This window comes from Balaenoptera physalus (genome assembly GCF_965194825.1).
Source record: "Balaenoptera physalus genome assembly, chromosome: 16".
Taxonomy (NCBI): Eukaryota; Metazoa; Chordata; class Mammalia; order Artiodactyla; family Balaenopteridae; genus Balaenoptera; species Balaenoptera physalus.
Genome location: NC_138898.1, coordinates 38,895,268 through 38,914,278, shown reverse-complemented (window position 1 = coordinate 38,914,278; position 19,011 = coordinate 38,895,268). Strand labels below are relative to the sequence as shown.

The following is a 19,011-nucleotide window of genomic DNA, read 5'->3' as shown; positions in this document are numbered from 1 at the left end:
ATATTGCTAAGACTGATGTCAAAGAACTCATTCCCCATATTTTCTTCTAAGAGTTTTATGGTTCAAGTCTTTAATCTATTTTGAGTTGATTTTTGTGTGTGGTGTGAGACAGTGGTCTTGTTTCGTTTTTTTGCATGTGACTGTTCAGTTTTCCCAACACCATTTATTTGAAAATACTATTCTTTCTCCATTGTATGTTTTTTGCACCTTTGTTGTAAATTTATTGCCATATATGTGTAGGTTTATTTCTGGGCTCTCAATTATGTTCTATTGATTCATGAATCTATTTTTCTGCCAATTTTATATTGTTTTGATTACTCTAGCTTTGTAATATAGTTTGAAATCAGGAAGTGTGATACCTCCAGCTTTGTTTTTTTTTTCCTCAGGATTGCTTTGGCAATTTGAGCTCTTCTGTAGTTCCATATAAATTTTAGAGTTTTTGTTCTATTTCTGTGAAAAAATGTCCTTGGGATTTTAATATGGATTGTATTGAATCTGTAGATTGTTTTAGGTAATATGAACATTGTAACAATGTTATGTCTTCCAATCAATGATCATAGAATAGCATTCCATTTATTTGTGTCATCTTCAATTTCTTTCAACAATGTATTATAGTTTTCAGTATATAGGTCTTTCATCCCCTTGGATAAATTTATTCCTAGGTATTTTTTCTTTTCTTTGCAATTGTAAATGGGACTATTTTCTTAATTTCTCTTTCTGCTAGCTCACTGTTAGCATACATAAATGGAACAGATTTTTGTATGTTGATTTTGTATTATGTATCTTTACCATATTTGTTTATTATTTCTAATAGTGTTTTGGTGGAGTCTTTAAAGTTTTCTATACCATGTTATCCAAATAGTAAAAGTTTTACTTTTTCTTTCTAATTTGGATGGCTTTTATTTCTTTTTCTTGCCTAATTGCTCTGATTAAAACTTCCAGTACTATGTTGAATAAGAGTGGGCATCCTTGTCTTGTTCCTGATTTTGGAGGGAAAGCTTTCAGTTCTTTATCATTGAGAATGATGCATTATATTGAAGCATGTTATTTTTATACCCATTTTATCAACAGTTTTTTTTTTTTAAGTTGGTGTTGAATCTTGTCAAATGTTATTTCTGAGATGATCATATCATTTTTATTCTTCAGTTTGTTAATGTAGTGCATAATGTTGATTGATTTGTGGTTGTTGAACCATCCTTGCATCCCTGTAATAAATCTCACTTGATTGTGGTGTATGATCCTTTTAATGTATTGTTGTATTCCATTTGCTAATGTTTTTGGGGGGATTTTTGCATCTATGTCCATTAGCCTATACTTTTCCTTTTCTGTGTTGTCTTTGTCTGGTTTGGATGTCAAGGTAATGTTGACCTCATAAAATGAATTAGGAAACATTCCTTCCTCTTCAAATTTTGGAAGAGTTTGAGAAGGATAGTTATTAAATCTCCTTTGAATGTTTGGTAGAATTCACCAGTGAAGACATCTGGTCCTGGGCTTTTGTATTTGGGGAGATTTTTGATTAATCTTTCAATCTCTTTATTAGTGATCAGTCTACTAAGATTTTCTATTTCTTCATCTTTCTGTCTTGGGATGTTGTATGATACTAAGAATTTGTCCATTTCTTCTAGTTTTTTCTATTTGTTGGTGTTTAGCTGTCCAGAATATTATTTTATAATCCTTTGTATTTCTGTGTTATCCATTGTTATTTCTCCTCTTTCATTTCTGATTTCATCTGTGAGAGCCTTCTCTTTTTTTCTTAGTGAGTCTAGCTAAAGGCTTGTCAATTTTGTTTATCTTTTCAAGGAACCAGCTCTTAGTTTGATTGATCTTTTCTATTTCATTTATTTTCACTATGATTTTTTTTTTTAAAGCTCCACCATCTTTTGAAAACATTTTTTTTTAAAATTAATTAATTAATTTATTTTTGGCTGTGTTGGGTCCTCGTTTCTGTGTGAGGGCTTTCTCTAGTTGGGGCAAGTGGGGGCCACTCTTCATTGCAGTGCACGGGCCTCTCACTATTGCAGCTTCTCTTGTTGCAGAGCACAGGCTCCAGATGCGCAGGCTCAGTAGTTGTGGCTCATGGGCCTAGTTGCTCCACGGCACGTGGGATCTTCCCAGACCAGGGCTCAAACCCATGTCCCCTGCATTGGCAGGCAGATTCTCAACGACTGCACCACCAGGGTAGCCCTTCACTATGATTTTTATTATTTCCTTCCTTCTACACTCTTTGAACTTTGTTCTTCTTTTTCTAGTTCTTTTAGGTAAAACGTTAGATTGTTTATTTGAGATTTTTCTTTTTCTTGAGGTAGGCCTGTATAACTATAAATTTCTCTCATTGAGTTACTCCATGACACCTATTTTGAATTCTCTATCAGATTGCAATATTCCATGCTTTTAAGTTTGGCTTCTGGAGAATTGTCATTTTCTTTTGTGGTACAGTATTACTGTGATTCTTCATGGTGCTTGATGAGTTTTTCTTCTTCTGGTGCATTTGAAGTAGCAAACATCTTTCTTCTTTAGGTAGAGCTTTCTAATTTTTTTTAATTTTTTTATTTTTTTTAACTTGCTTCTAAAGATTTAACAGGTTAGAAATTAGAGGACTTTCTTTTGTTTTTCAGTAGGTGGCACAATAGCACAAGTTTTTAGTTTTCTTACCTGAGAGACCTCTGGTTATATTTGAGAGTCCACATTTTCCACCCTCCACCACCCCTGTCAGTGCCCTCATTATCACTGCTTGTGCCTCCGGGGTTATTGGTGCCTTGCTGCTGACTGTCCAGTGTCACTAGCGTTGCTGCGTGGGTTATCAGGATGGTGGACTTTTCTGCCAGGTCCAGGATCTCCTGAGTCACAGCCTCCACCACTGTGAGGGGAGGTGGAGGAGGTAGGAGCAACCAGGGACATGTGGGCACCTCTGCCGTGTCTGGTGTTGTCAGGTACATGGGCTCTGCTACTGTGGGTGGGGCTCAAGGGGTCTGAGTAATGGGTGCCTCTGTGACTGGAGGGATGGGGTCTCAGGTCCACTGCCAGTGCTGCCCAGTTACTTGTGGCCATGCGCATTGTTGTAGCAAGGAGACTGAAGTCATTTGTACCACCTCCCCTGCTGCTACCAGGTTCTCTGGGGCTGCAGTCTCAGCTGCTGCAGCTGGGGCATCCAGGACTGGAGACACTGCCTCCACTGTTCCCCTGCTTCCACCGCCTCTATGTGTTCCAGTCCACCCACATTTAGATGCACAGATTTTCAGGATTTTCAGCATCCTGGTATGTAAGGCAGAGTCATGCTTCTGAATTATGAATGGTTTACTGGTTGTAGATTGAGGGGGAGGGATAAAGGGAACATCTCACTCCATCATGATGCTGATGTCCCCTGGAAATAACTTCTACTCTTCTAACTCCTATGTTGATTTTGTTTATATCCTGTTCCCCATATTAGATTGTTTTCAGCCTAAAGCATCTTGTATGGATTTGCTGCCTGCAACTGAAACCTGAATATTACAGAAATAGTATCTATTTTTAACTTTTCCATATGTTACATATTTTCTTCAAGTCTGTCATTCATCTTATAAAGTTATATTTACAGAAGGTTAAAAACATTTTTATAAAACTGAATCTGGCTATCTTTACCTTTATGAATTTTGAGTTTTGCATAGGAAGAACTTCCTAACCTCTGCTATATTTCCTTGTACTTCTAGAAATTTATTCCACCTGGATTTTATATTTTAGGTATGTGTAGGTAATAATTTTATTTTATTGTCCAAAGTGAATGGATTATTGGTCCAACAATAATTTATTTAATAGTCTAACTTTCCCCATTGAATTGAAATGTCACCTCTAAAAAAAAGTATTTTCTCATTTATCATGAGTCTGTTTCTGAATTCTGTTCCATTAGTTATTTTTTTCTATTCCTGCTCAAACACCACATCATTTTATAACCTTAAAATATAATTTTGATTTTAATTTAATAATAATTATAGTAAATAATAATGACTATAAATTTAAGTAACTAGTCAAGTAACTAGAGTAGCAAGAAGCAGAACTTTGGTGTCTGAAAACTCCTTGAGGTCAATTCCATATTTTATTCGTATTTGTATTTAAGAAGACTACAATGATGCCCACATATGACAAATATTTTTTGAGTGAACAAATCAAACAATTCATCTCTTTTATATAAATCACACAAAATTATAAAACTAACAATCTGATTATTGTTAGTGACTATATTTTGCAGCACATTTTATACTAAGTGATTGTTCAAATCATATCACATTCTTGTGATCTTTTATTCAATCATGCTACATGTTAGAAAAGCAAAGGTTAGAAAATCTTTATATATAAATTTTTATGAGTATCATTAATAGTAAAACCATAAAGAGTCAATAAGAGAACAAAAAAGACTAAGCGTCTGTCAAGGAAAATGAAAATAATCTGTCAGATCCTTCAAAATTTGGAGTATTGTGCCATTAGCAAAATTTTTGAAGATAATTCGATAATGGTAATGACTATCATAATGGGGTTAGGTTAAAAAAGAAAAAAATGCAGAATATATCATGGTAAGTAGTCAAGGAGGAATTACTGCAAAATGTTGTATGTATGTGGAAAAGCATTAGAAAAGAAAATTGGAAAATAATGGACTGTTTTGTGGAGGTAATGGGACTATATGTAATTTTTAAAAAATTTTATTGGAATATAGTTGATTTACAGTGTTGTGTTGTTTTATTTTTATTAATCCTAGCTTAATAGTACTTATACCAAAAAAAAAATTTAAGCATATTCAAGGACATTGGCTAAAGAAAAAAAAAAAAAAAGCAAACTGTAGAGTGATAGACAATCTCATAGTCTGAGTTTCATAGAAAATAAAGCCTAAGGCAAAACTTAGGTGCTAGAACCTGTTTCTCCATACCTTCAACCTGGGCTGGCCTTTTTAACTTTCATTAGCCTGTAGAATGTGACAAAAACAATTTTGTACCAATTTAGACTGCAAGAGGCCTTGCATGCTTCTGCGCGTTCTCTCTGTCTCTCTCTCTCCAGACCCTTGCCTCTCTATGTGAACAGACCAGGGCTAGCTTGGTGTCTGATGACCCAGTTGTCTTGATTCTGTACCGGCCAACAACCAAACAACTGCAAGAAGCAGCATCACTTCCTTGATCTACTGCTGACTGTATATGCATTAGCATGCCCAGCCGAGACTAGAATAACCATAACTATTCAATTCATCCCAGCCTAAATTGCTAACCCACTGAATCAAGGGCTAAATACATAACTGTTGTTTTAAGCTACTAAACTTTAGAGTAGCTTTTATGCAGCAATAAATAACTATTTTATGCAGCAACAACTGATGGAGTGATCTTGAAAGTGAGTAGATCACACTTAAGAAAACCTGGAAAGGTTCATATTTTTAAAAATCCAGGGCACTCTAAATGTGCAGCCTTGCCTATGCATTGTATCTTCGAACTGAAAAGTGTTCCTGCAAATTAGTTTTCTAATTAGTCAAGTTCCAACATAATGAATTTTCCAAAAATCTTTCTTTTAAAAGTAATACATGATACTGGCAAGAAGCCTTGATTGCTTTTTGTACTGGAAAGTGTTAATAACCTGTTCCCTTGCTTTTCATTAATTATTGCTTAATTTCCTGTGCAGTGGGTGGATTGTTTTTTTATAACAATGAAACCTGATGGAAATGTTTACTTAGATCTGTCATCCCAAACAATGGACATATGTTACCAGTCTTATAGGCAGAGAGGAATTGCTCTCCATCTCTAGGAAAAATACTCATATGAAGAACTATGACTTACTTATAGCTGTAACACAGGTCTAATGGAACCATTATTAGGAATTTGAATCATAATTGCTCCAGTATTTTCAGAATACAGTTGAAAGTTTTCCTTTTGCTTTAGAACTATATGATGAGGTTTGTACTTCTGACCTCCGGCTGGGGGAGAAAAATGAAGACCAATTATGTCAAGACCCAATTAAAGGCACTAAGGAGACACCTTAAAGTGTTCTTCATAATTAGTCAACCACCATCTACTTAGTGCTATGTGTATTCAGATAATATCTGATCCCTAGTTGACACCATTCTTTCTGGTTATAAAATCAGACTCTGTTCTTTATAATAAAAATAGCAAAGCTAAAATTATTCTTGAGCACCCGATTTTTAGTTTATTAAGGTATAATTTACATAGAATGAAACATGGTTCTCAAGTGTTTAGTTTGACAATTGTTTTGACAATTGACTAGGGCTGTGTAGCCATGTAACCACCACCCAAAATAAGATATACAACATTGTCATCACCCCAGAAAGTTCCCCTGTGCCCCTTTCTAGTCAAATTCTTCCCCAGAAGCAACCACTTTCTGAATTCACTCACCAAAAATTAGTTTTGATTTCTCTAGACTTCATATAAGTGGATTCACACAGTACATATTCTTCGGGGTCCATTTTTTCCCGTTGTTGCAACATCTGTAAAATTTACTCATGTTGTTTCGTGTATTGGTAATCGGTTCCTTTCTTTACTATCAATAGTATTGAAAGGCTTCATACATCCTTAAAAGATTCTCTTCATGCACTGATTTGTGTGTATACAAGACACTTTTAAAAAATGTAAGATCTTTACCAAAGTGGGCTTTTTGAGCAATTTTCATTCAGATATAGTCTTCATACGATAAACACTCATTTGAAGTTAATCTAGAACTGAGAGAGGGTCTTTGCTTGTTAAGTTGCTTTTGTTTTCCAAAAGCATTTCAAAATCATGATTTTCAAAAATACAGACACAACACCTGTGCTTAGCAATTTACCACTGCTAACACGATCATCAGCTTTTAAGGCAATTAGCTGTGTAAAAATAATCCACGTCAAAGAAAAGAGCCAAATTCGCAGTAGTCAGTCTTCAAAAGCATTTCTCTTTTGTATGACAAGAATGATGTGGGTTTAATCAATAGATGTACCTGATGAGAAAAATTCTACCTCTTTGAACTTTGGGGGTGAAAATTATTTTAACATATCGCTTGGAACTGCTATAACTAATTATGAAGAACACTTTAAGGTGTCTCCTTAGTGCCTTTAATTGGGTCTTGACATAATTGGTCTTCATTTTTCTCCCCCAGCCGGAGGTCAGAAGTACAAACCTCATCACATAGTTCTAAAGCAAAAGGAAAACTTTCAACTGTATTCAGAAAATACTGGAGCAATTATGATTCAAATTCCTAATAATGGTTCCATTAGACCTGTGTTACAGCTATAAGTAAGTCATAGTTCTTCATATGAGTATTTTTCCTAGAGCTTGGAACTGCTATAAATTTCTTAGTGATAAAATGTGATTGAAACCACATAGATTTATAGGAACAATCTGAGTGTTATTTTGGGAATACTAATCCAAATATTAATGTTGACAATGTCCACATATTTAAATTGGTCTCTGGGTACATTCATTTTAAGTCAGTTGGCCAAAAAACATTTCTTGGTTAAATGCTATTTCCCAGGTCCAAAGCTACTACAAGTCCTTAAAGATCAATGAGTCATGGTTAATGACATATATCTATAAATTTATTACATGTTATTTTTTAGTTACAGATTTTTCTCTGCCCAGCTACTCAGGGTAATTAAATTAAACAGAAAGCAGAGATCCAAGAGTAATTTAGTATATGTTCCCAACTTTAAAAATCCCTGCTTGCTTAGTTTTCCAAGGAATTTGGGTAAGTTAAACACAGTTTGTGTATGTATACAAAGAAAGCACAGTCTTTCTCTGAGCGTAACAAAGCATGAAGAGAGATTCCTGGAGAAGAGAAGAAAACCAAATATTGCTAGAAACAGCACAAATTTTGCAAGTTGGCTGAAACTAGAGTAAATTATTTTTTTAAAGCTTTCGCTCCCTCTTACAAAATAAGATTTCTCCCTCTTATAAAATGGAGAAACCAGTAAAGGTACATATGTCTAATTTCAATACCCAGAAAACCATATCATCAGGTACATTTTCTAAAGCTAACTGGGGCTGAAAGACATATCTTTGTTTGCATAGTTTAAGTCCCATTTTTGTCTTGCCCTGAGAACATATATTTAAGTCATTGAATTCTTAATTATAAATTAAGAAGATATTATTTCACTAGATTCTAAACATTTGAAGACTTCTGTATAATTGTTATCTTAGCAGAAAAATACTCTCCTCCCCACAAATTCTTAATCTCATAGTCTATCTTTCTATGTATATCTGTCTATCTATCTATATCTATCAATAGATATAGACAAAACCAATTATATTAGCTATGGCTACCTAACCATCTTAGAACCCAGTGGCTTGAAATAACAATAATTTATTATTTGTCAGGAGTTTACAGGTGGCTGGGTGGTTTTGCTGATAAGACCTAGGCTCAGCAGAGCTCACCTGTGTGTCTGCGGTCTGGCACGTGTCATCTAGATGGTTCTGATGATCTTTGTTGGACCCTCTTACATGTCTGAACCTTGGTCATACTGAGCCAGACCAGCTCCATCTATCTCTCATCCTCCAGCAAGCTGGCATGGGCATGTTGTCATAGTGAACACAGAGGACCAAGAGTAAAAGTGGAAATGCACAAATGATTTTTCAAGCCTTTGCATGCCCCATGTTTGCTAATGTCCAAATGTCCAAATGGCCAAAGCAAGCCACATGACCAAGCCTTGGGGAGGCATTACCAAAGTGGGTAGATACAGGAGAGAGTAAGAAAGGGACCTGAGAACCTCAGTGGAGAAACTCTGGCAGAATTCTCAGAGAGCAAAATAGAGAAATAAATGTTCCAAACTGTAGGAGCTTTACTTAGTGGTTCCCTTAGCCTAGAATGCTCTCATTTGATCCCTCTCATTCATTCCATCTCAGTTTAAATGACCTTTCTTGAAGAGGTCTTGCCTCACTACCCTAATTAAAGACACTCTTTCCCCCTTATGACTTTTTACTTAGCACTAACTACCAATAATGAAATAAGAATATATAATAATATTATTTATTTTCCTTCTTTTTTAATTTATGTTTTGGCTGTGTTGGGTCTTCATTGCTGCTCGCAAGCTTTCTCTAGCTGTGGTAAGAGGGGGCTACTCTTCGTTGTGGTGTTCAGGCTTCTCATTGCGGTGGCTTCTCTTGTTGTGGAGCACGGGCTCTAGGCACGAGGGCTTCAGTAGTTGCAGCACGTGGGCTCAGTAGTTGCGGCACGCGGGCTCAGCAGTTGTGGTTCACAGGCTTTGTTGCTCCACGGCATGTGGGATCTTCCCAGACCAGGGATCAAACCCGTGTCCCCTTCATTGGCAGGCGGATTCTTTATCACTGAGCCACCAGGGAAGTCCTTATTTTCCTTCTTGACTATTGACTGCTTCTTCTTCTTCCCCACTAGAGTGTCCATTCCAATGATGCTGGGCTGGCTCATACCAGCTCATAAGAACCTACTGTTACATTTCTAGGAATTTTGTGAGTCAGTTGATATCATGTTGGTAATTTCAAATCAATGATAGTAAGAATATTTACTCCTAGAAAGTGGCATAAAGTACAAAGCAGGTCTTTGATTTGGAGAAAGGAGTACAGGAAGAAGGAGATGCTAAACACTTACCAGCATATACTTGTTATGCTTTCTTTGAAAGCAGTAGCTTATCTGCCTTTTTCCTCATTTCCTGAGCATCTAGCACACAGCCTTTGCATGTTAGCACTCAATAAATATTTGTTGAATAAGTGAATGTATTCATACCTTAATAGACAAGTAAGTGAATGAATGAATGAATAAATGTCACATGGTAGAAAATGGGTTTAAATTGCAGGCTTTCTGCGTCCTGCTTTTCTGAGGGCTCTAATAATCTTGTAATGTTGAGAATCTCAACCTACTGTACTCCTACTACTACACTAAGTGGGCCTCGCCTTGCCCCAGTACAGTCCTCCATATCTGTAATTATAATAATCTCCTTTGGCCCAGAACTTGACCTTGCAGACCTGGGTACCACAATTCGTATGACTCAATTACCTGCAACCGCTCTCCCCCCAGCCATCCTCATACCATGATGTGTTATGATGTATTTTCTGCTCACCTGGCCACTATAGCCTGGGTAAAGTCTAGATTCTGCCTAACTTCCTTCTTGTTCTATGACTTTTTATGTTCACATTTCCACAGGAGACTCAAGACCTGATGATCTGTTATTTCCTAAGTATGTCTTGCATTCTTCCATGCTTTCAATCTCCACTGCCACTACCCAATCTCAGCCACTGTTCTCTCTCACCAGGACTGCTACATTGCCCTTCTGACTGATCTCACCACATCCACTATTGCCCTCTTCCATCCATTCACCACTTTGGGGCCAGAGACATCATGTTACACTCCTATTACCCCAACTCCCACCCACCTCCACCCCACTTAAAATGTTTCTCAGACTTCCACTTTGTCTCAGAAGGAAGTCATCTCTCTCTAAGAGGGCCAGCAAAGCCTGTATCCTTTGACCCCTACCTTTCTCTCTTGCTCTTGAACTGGGCTCTTTTTGTTCCAGTCCCTGGAACCTTCTTTTAGGCTCATATCTTGCCATTCTCCCTCTCTTTCCAGGCCCTTTGCACATGCTATTCTCTCCATCTCTCATCCTCTTCCTCTACTTCTCCCCTGCTTCCATTAACTCCTACTCCTCATCCTGCATCATCATGATTGACTTTGCCTTCCTGGTTGTGTCCAGCAGCAACTCTAATGTTCTTATAGCACCATGTATCTCAGTTTCTAAAGCATTAATGATAGGTGCTGTTCGTAGGAGGGTCTGTCTTATTAATTTGTATGAGTATTTGATTGCTCTCCATTTCTCTTTTGTTCTGTCTCTCTCCAACTGTATTATAGAATAGGTGAATAAATGACAAAATGCCACAGAGATCAATATAACTGGGTTCTCAATTATAAGTGGTCTGTAAGTGGAGAAATATTTCATTTTATGTTTTCTCATGGGACAACAAGGCTATGCAAGAAAGAGATTACTCTGATTTCCTCCTGCTCCACTGGTTTCTAGCCTTTGGTATAAATTCTCAGTATATGCTAATCTCACCCAAGCACAGATCAATCCATTGCTTTCCAGTTTGTACCACCCTTGTTACAATGAAATCTCTCTTCTAGGTTCTTCAGAACCCCAATTTTGCCAAGTCCTTACATCTTTGTCATTTCTTATCTTTTACCACCTTTTACAGCATTTGACACCATTTGTTATCTTCTCCCTTTTTTTCACTTAAAAAATTAATTGTGGTAAAATACACATAAAATAAAATTTACCATCTTAATCATTTTTTTTTATAAGAGTATGAACAGCCAATTTTTTACAAAGGGTCAAAGAATTGAATAAGTTGATATACAAATGACAAGCTTATGAGAACATGTTCAACATCATTAATTATCAAGCAAAGCAATTAAAACCACAATAAAATGCCATTTCCTTCACTAGAAAACTTAACCATAATATATTTTTTTATTTTACTTATTTTTTATTTTTTTCACACACACACACACACACACACACACACACACACTGTATTTTATTTTTACAAGAGATAAATAGACTGACACTAAGCATTGTAAATGGATGACCACAACAAAAGCAACAATGATTGCAATTACCAAACATGAAACACACTCATACTATGTCATAATATTGACATTCAGTCCAGTAATCCTCCACTGTAACAGCTCCTTTACTTTGCAGTGAAAATTGATTTGTATAATTTTTGCCTCTGAGTCCTTGTGGGATTTTTTTTTTTATTCAAACAGAAAGTCACAAAAATTATAATCATCCTCATCAGTTCACTCAGTCCTTAATCATTTTTAAGTGTACCGTTCAGTAGCATTAAATATATTCACATTGTTTTGCAACCAATCTCCCGAACTTTTTCATCCTGCAAAACTGAAACTCAATATCCATTCAACAACTTCCCATCTCCCCTCCTTGTAGCCCTTGGCAACCACTATTCTACTTTCTGTTTCTATAAATTTGACTACTTTAGATACTCGTTATAAGTGGAATCTTACAGTATTTGTATTCCCTTCTTTTAGAAATTATTTCCTCCTTTCCCTTTTACAATATCAGACTGGTCTCTCACAATTTCTTCTACACACTCTCTCCAACGTTCTCCTTCTCTCCCTGGTATTTCCCTTCCTGTGATAGTTTGGGTTTCCTGAGACAAGAATTTGTGTGCAGGTAGTTTACTCCAGAGGTGATCCTAGGAAACCATGGTATGGAGTGGGGAAACGAGACAGGGAAGACAAGAGCTGGTTAAATGAACCTTATCAATAGAAATGCATCACCATTTTGGGCAACTGGAGATCTGTCCCACTGGTAGTTCTGAGAGACAGTGTAGGACACAGCTCAGAGCTGGCCCAACCAAATGGGAGGAAACTGGGCATCCATCTACTGACATCTCCCCATCCTCCTGGCTGAGGGTTCTTCCTAGGGCGTTAACTCCATGGTGTTTCCAGCCACCCCCTGCCTGGGCAACCATGTTCCAAAGACAGAACGCCTCAGCTAGACGGTACAATGTTAGCAGAGGAGATATGAAAGACACTGAAGATGTCTGCTAACATCCTCTTTCTTTCCTTGCCCTTCTCATTCTACACATTGTCTCGGCTGATGCATCTCATCTACATCCCAGCCTTTCATTATCTTCTATATGCTGAAAACTTCCAAATCTTTGACCCAGAGATTCCTCCTGCGATCTAGATCCTTATATTCATCTGCTTACTAGAGCTTATGGCACCTAAAACTCATCAAAATATTCCTCCTCCTCTAGTCCTATTTGTGGCAAATGATATACCCTCTCTCTCTGGTGACCACTTTCACCCTTAGCTTGGCTAATGGAACTGACTCCCTAGGTCTCCTGGGGCAGAAATTTGGCTGTCACCTTGGAGACCTCCCTCATTGTCATTTCCCAGAGCTAATCAGTTACTAGGACCTGTCAATTTTAATTCTTTCAAAGCTCTCTAATCCATCTCTTCCACGACCACTGTTGTTTTCTTAGTTCATATTCTTACTCTCTCACCTTAACTATTGCAAAATTCTCCAAATTTAACCTCTCCTCCTTCAATTTAAACTTCATCCAGTCCATGACTTATGCAGCAGAAAGAGGGATCTTCAATTGTAAATCTGGTCACATCACTCCCCTCTTTAAATGTTTTGATGATGCTTGACTATAGTAGTCATTTATAAATTATGTTTTACTTTATCAGTTACAGAGAAGCAGACTTTTTATCTTTTGCTAGTCTCTGGAGTAAACAATAGGAATTAACCATTTCTTAAATATTTGGGAGGTAATACTTGTAAAAGCAGTTAGACATGGGGTGTTTTGGAAAAGGAGGTCTTTGACAACTAACTTATTTCTTTAATTCTTACTGGTCCATTTCAATTTTCTCCAGTTTGATTATGCTTGCAGTTATTTTTCTAAGAATTTGTTCATTCCATCTAGGTATTCAAATTAATAGGATAGAGTAGTTCATAAGATTCTTTTTTTATTTTACATTTATGTTGCATGTATAGTCTTTCTAGTTACTTTATGGATCTGTATATTTGCAAATTCCACTCCTCCCCATTCAGTTTTGCCAGAAATCTGTCTTTCTGTTCAATTTTTCAAAGAATGAGTTTTTTGTTTTGCTTAATTATTGCTATTTGCTTTTATTTCTATTGTTCACAATTTCACAGATTTCTGTCATTATTTAAATATTTCCCTTGTCTTTGGTTTATTGGATTTCTTCTGCTATTTTTCATATTCTTTATTTGCATGCTTAGCTCACTTTTTGTTTTTTACCCTTTTTGGTTTCTTGATGTATGTATTAGAGCTATATACTTTCTTTAGGTACTGCTTTTATGTCCTTCAGAATTTGACATCTTATACAAGAGAAAACTATTTCTCTCTCTACTACACACACTTCTGACGCCAAAGGTGTGAGTTTCTTCCAACATTGACCAATTCTTTCTGACACCAGCTCGGTATCCTACAATTCAATTCAATTTGGATACTATCTACCTGGAGTTAGCATAAGGTCACACACAAGTTAAGGGCTCAGTCCCACAAGACGGTCCCCAGTTCAGATACCAATCACAAGTCCAGACCTCTTATACTTTTGACCAACTGACTGTAAATCTGAGGTTCCCACAACTCCCTTCTCATGTTTGATAGTGTGCTTGAACCACTCACAATACCCAGAAAAGCACTTTACTTACTATTACCCTTTTATTGCAAAAGGATACAACTCAGGAACAGCCAGATGGAAGAGATGCAGAGGCCAAGGTATGAGGGAAGGGTTGCAGAGCTTCCATGCTCTCTCTGTGCATGCCTCTCTCCCAGCACCTCTAAGTATTCACCAACCCAGAAGGTATCCCAATTTCTTCATTTAGGGTTTTTATGGAAGCTTCATGACATAGGCATGATCGATTAAATCATTGGCCACTGGAGATTTTTTTTTGAAGTTTTGAATTTTATTTTATTTATTTTTTTTATACAGCAGGTTCTTATTAGTTATCCATTTTATACATATTAGTGTATATATGTCAATCTCAATCTCCCAATCGGCCATTGGAGATTAACTCTACCTCTAGTCCCAAGTGGGGCTGAAATTTCCAACCCTCTAATCGTATGGTTGGTTCCCATGGCAACCAGCCGCATCCTGAGGTTATCCAAGAGCCCCAGCCACTAGATATCTCAGTAGCATATTCAGCAATTCCAAGTGTTTTCGGAGCTGTGCGCCAGGAAATGGGGCCAAAGACAAAATATATTTCTTATTATGTCACAGGAGTTTTTGTACTATTCATTTCTAATGTTTCTTAATTCGGATATAAAGAGATGGAAATATACAATCTAACCTCTTAAATCCCCAAATACTGTCAAAAGAGGAATCCCTCTTGAGGTAGATTCCATGAGAACAAAGCAAAGAGATCATAAGAAATACTGAAAGCAAAAATACCAATTTTTTTCATGCTTTTAAACATAAGTGATGCCTATTATCAATCCTCATGCCCAGATAAGGGAAGAAAAGAACTTTTGAATGAATGAAAGATGGCTGGTTAGTGACTCTAATTCATTTAAACTGTTTTCTGGGAGTATCACCTTGTTCTGGATACCAATCAGAGATAAACATTTATGAGACTTCTTTCACTTTTTTTATTATTAAATAAAAGAATTAAAACCTATTTTATCAAATAATACTTTTAGCTATTTGTCTTGATTACAGTAACCTTATCCAGTTTCATTTTATAAATGTTACATTGTTTTCCCTGCTATTAAAAAATCAGATTAAATTATGTACTGGTTGTCAGATCAATTTGTTTCTAGCAATTTATGCTATTCTTTTAAATTAAATGCATAAAGATAGTTTGATCATGATATCTAGTGAAATTGAAGAAATTCTTGTTAATTTTAATACATGAGTCCTATATCATTATTCTCAAAAACAGAACACCAGACACACACACATGCACACATATACAAACATATATTTCAGAGAAATGCTATGCTATCATACTCCTTGTTTTACAAATAATTTATATTTTAGATATGTTGAATAATTACAAATTATGTAATGAGAAGCAGGATATTATTATTTTTTAATAACTTACCATAAAGTCAATAAATTTTTATCATGTTTTTAGTAATATGCATTACAAAATGCATTCTGTAAGATATTTCAATATGCATCATAACATCTATTTGTTTGGAAAAATGATGTCCCACTTTTTTTGAGAGGTAAGATGAGTTTGGCTGATGAGTTTTAAAATGAGGCCTGGCTTTGCCAATTAAGTTATTCACGGAAGTTTGCCATGAATTAATCTGTAGATTTTCATTAAAAAGAAGAATGTATTTAAGGCATGTAATGCCTCAAGACATTATATAAAAATATTTTATTTGCAAAGGTATATAGAAGTTAGCAACATTTTGATTCTCCAAAACTTTTCAGAGTATGTATCTAGTTGGAAGAGTAATAAGCTTAGTTAATCGCATTTGATTATTCTTTGTAAAACCTTTTTGCTATTTTTCCTAGAAACTGAGATATCAAAGAGCTCTAGTGATTGGGATAGAAGTACTTTTGCAAGTCCGGGGGTTTCCAATCATGAGCTCTCAGCAAAATTGAAGGAGGAGTTTGTCAAGTTCATAGCTGAGAGAATCATTAAAAGGTTATTCTGATAGATCAATCACAATGTGATTTTGGTGTATATTTGGAAAGTTCAAATAATAAAATGCTGTTGTTAATGCAAAACTCCTTCCAATCCTGTGTTCTTGTTTATGGGGAAAAAGCTTTCACAGTGATTATATATACAAAAAGAAGAATAGAAATAGAATCCATGATAGACCGATGTCCTTTTAAGCAATAAAGAAATATTTATCTCCTTCATAAATATCCATGATATATAAATTGAGGAAAAGTCTCACTTATTAAGAAATACACTTGCAAAAAAATTTTGTTTTTATATGAATACTTATTTATCGAAATTTGTAATAGATTTATAATGTTTTTACCAATTGTGAATTACCAATAATTGCAATACATTTTTAAACATAGCAACCTTTATGGTCATCTGCAACAAAATATTTTTTCAATTTATTATACATATTTTTGGTGCTGTGAAGAATGTCGAATGAACAATAAAAACTTTTAAATATAAAACAAATTACTATAGGAAACAGTTCAGTAGAAGAACCATAATAAAAATTTGGTTTTCAGCAGTAAGAGAAATGATGTAAATTTTCTGATTATCATTGGAGAATTTCTTAAAAATGGATGATGCTAAATTTCAAAATACCATTTATATTTAAATTCCTTTGGATATACTTAAAATATAATGTAATAGTTATTACATTATTAGATTCAACTTAAAATATTTGAGGAGGTCTATAGTTTTTCAAAATCCCTTAATTTTAGGATATAGCAACAAATCATTTCAAGACCATTGTCTTGGGATGCCACTTCCAGGAAAACATGCTTATGTATGGGCAGCATCAGGGCCACACAGCATCCCACCCATATTGTAGTAAGGATGCATTGAGACTGGGATGAGCCACTGTAGGAGTCCAGACAAAGAGCTCAGGAAAAACCTTTGCCATACAAGCTACAAGCACAGCTAAACTCTCATCTCAATTTTCATGTCTCTTCCAATGAAATTTCAAGTCCCTGCAATTCATGGCTCCTGCTATTAAGAAAACTTATGCAAAACTTTGCCTTTTTGTGTAAAGCTAGAGTGTTCTTTAGCAAGCCTGCCTGAGGTTCATCTGATAGGCCAAGGAAGTGGGTCCAATAGAACGTTCTGTGATGATGAAAGTGTTCTATGTCTGAGCTATTCAACATGGTAGCCACTAGCCACATGTGTCTATTGAACACTTGAAATATGGCTAGTACAAAAAAGGGACACAATTTTTAACTTTATATAAGTTTAATTAATTTAATTTAAAATTGAAATCAGCACATATGACATGGCTCTCGTATTGGACAGAATGGCTCTAGCATAATGTATCTTTGTTTGATTGACTAGTTACTACTGATTACAGCCCAGACTCTGCAAAGTTAAATGTTAACTTCTAGAAGACTGATAATTTGCAAATGATTTCTGTACTGTACTACAGGGCAATAAAACAATTTTATTGCCCTGTAGTACATTAACCAGTTTTGTATTTAATTAACAATCTTATTTCAACATTTTTTTTCTTTCATTGACAATATGTGTTTCAGTCTTTTGAACTCTCCTTCGACCCAACTTTACCATCCTGCTGATTATGCCATTAATGAGTTTCTGCTATTAATTAACACATGTTCCCTATATATTTGAGAGAAAGTAGTGCTTTTGAAGTTTTTGAAAATTATACTCTGAAGATTTTTGCCATCTGACTTCATTTATTATTTACTGAGTCCACTTAGTCCTAAGATTTTGCTCCTGGATATAATCCATAAGCAACCTCTAATTAATTAGCTCTGTTTGGAACCCAATTCCTGTTTGTATTTGGTAGAGGAAAAGAATATGGATTTTAAAGTCAGAGTGGGTTTTATTCAACAGAGTATTGGAAGTCCAAACCACACAAATCAGACCAGAAAAAGATTAATAAGAGGAATTCAAATTGGAAAGAAAGGTGTAAAACTATCACAGTTTATAGATGTCATGATCTATAGACATGACATGACATAGAAAATCCTTTAGATGCCACCAAAAACCTACTAGAAATCATCAATGAGTTTGGTAAAGTTTTAGGATACAAAATTAATATATAGAAAATTATTATGTTTCTATACACTAACACTGAGCAATCAAAAAGGAAATTAAGAAAACAATCCCATGCAAACAATAAAAAAAGAAAAAGAAAAAATATCCCATTTATCACAGCATCAAAAAGAATTAAACACTTAGGAATAAGTCTAACAAAGGAGGTAAAAGACCTGTGCTTGGAAAACTATAAAACACTGATGAAAGAAACTGAAGATGACACAAATAGATGGAAAGATATACTGTGCTCAAGGATTGGAAGAATTAATATTGTTAAAATGACCACACTACCCAAGGTAATCTACAGATTCGGTGCAATCCTTACCAAAATACCAATGGCATTTTTCACAGAATGAGGACAAATAATTCTAAAATTTGTTTGGAAACAGAAAAGACACCAAATAGCCAAAATTATCTTGAAAAAGAAGAATAAAGCTGGAGGTATCAGACACTCTGATTTCAAACTATACTATACAGCTACAGTAATCAAAACATTATGGTACTGACACAAAAACAGACACATAGATCAATGGAATAGAAGAGAGAGCCTAGAAATGAACTACACTTATAAGGGCAATTAGTCTATGACAAAAAGGGCAAGAATATACAATGAGGGAGAGGACAACCTCTTCAATAAATGGTGTTGGGAACACTGGACAGCTACACGCAGAAGATTCAAACTGGTTCACTTTCTCACAATTCAACCTGGATTAAAGACTTGAACATAAGATCTGAAACCATAAAACATCTAGAAGAAAACATAGACAGTACACTCATTGACATCAGTCTTAGTAATATTTACTTGGATATGCTTCCTA

The 19,011-nt window shown here is 35.5% G+C and overlaps 2 long non-coding RNA genes across 2 annotated transcripts in view; one reads left to right on the top strand and one right to left on the bottom strand.

Moving 5' to 3' along the window:
• The window catches only part of LOC309644518, a 147,253-nt gene extending 132,792 nt beyond the window's left edge, over positions 1-14,461 (bottom strand). Inside the window, exon 1 of the long non-coding RNA XR_014254475.1 lies at positions 11,438-14,461. This is a non-coding gene — a long non-coding RNA (uncharacterized lncRNA). The remainder of the gene's footprint in view (positions 1-11,437) is intronic.
• LOC309644510 overlaps positions 1-18,748 on the top strand; it is a 100,838-nt gene extending 82,090 nt beyond the window's left edge. The window contains exon 3 of the long non-coding RNA XR_014254467.1: positions 14,455-18,748. This is a non-coding gene — a long non-coding RNA (uncharacterized lncRNA). The remainder of the gene's footprint in view (positions 1-14,454) is intronic.
• Positions 18,749-19,011: the final 263 nt, after the last annotated feature.